The 824-nt window shown below is 45.1% G+C and overlaps 1 pseudogene across 1 annotated transcript; it reads right to left on the bottom strand.

Annotated features, from left to right (window-relative positions):
• Window positions 1–732: 732 nt before the first annotated feature.
• On the bottom strand, window positions 733–804 carry SPRG_30078 (annotated as a pseudogene). Its single transcript has one exon. The product of its transcript is annotated as a tRNA-OTHER (tRNA).
• Window positions 805–824: the final 20 nt, after the last annotated feature.

Here is an 824-nt window from a genome sequence, read left to right as displayed (position 1 = left end):
TCATCAATGTGTCTCATCAATACACACCACATTGCTCCTCCTGTTAGCTATACACATTCACGTGCATATCGCGCCATTCACGGTTTAAAAGCCTTCTTTTATCGCCCACAAATCGATATTTACACTTTTTTTACCACAATCCTGACCAAAGAGCCACGCAAAATAGTCACAGCATTCTACCACATGACTATATTTATTGGGAAAGTCGTTTCCAAACTCGAGCTCCATTTATTTTGCATTTTACCGATTTTTTGGAAAAGCGCCTTGACCACGCCCACCGCGCCGAGAGAGCAAAGCGGCCGACATCGGTCCGAAAAAAAAATCTGCTGAAACTTGGCATATCGATAGAGGACAGTTTGGAGGTGAGAATGCGCCATTTCGAGTGGTCTTGTTCGGTTTTTTGGTGAAGATATGGCCGGACAAAAAATAGAAATGAGGATTTTACTATTTTATTGGAAAAGCGCCTTGACCACGCCCACCGCGCCGAGAGAGCAGAGCGGCCGACATCGGTCCGAAAAAAAATCTGCTGAAACTTGGCACATCGATAGAGGACAGTTTGGAGGTGAGAATGCGCCATTTCGAGTGGTCTTGTTCGGCTTTTTGGTGAAGATATGGCCGAACAAAAATGAGAAAAAGGAGGACTAATAGAATGGTGTAATAAGAAGTGAAAAGACGGAGCTTGGTCATTGTGAGTGATAATGTGAACATAATGTAAAGGAACAAAGTAATGATCGCCCACCGTGGGGCTCGAACCCACGACCACAAGTTAGAGCCTTCGCGCTCTACCGACTGAGCTAGACGGGCTTCCACTGACTATGTACCAA

This window comes from Saprolegnia parasitica (genome assembly GCF_000151545.1).
Source record: "Saprolegnia parasitica CBS 223.65 unplaced genomic scaffold supercont2.19, whole genome shotgun sequence".
Lineage (NCBI taxonomy): Eukaryota > Oomycota > Saprolegniomycetes > Saprolegniales > Saprolegniaceae > Saprolegnia > Saprolegnia parasitica.
The sequence above is the reverse complement of the archived record's forward strand: the minus strand, read 5'-3'. Positions and strand labels throughout refer to the sequence as shown.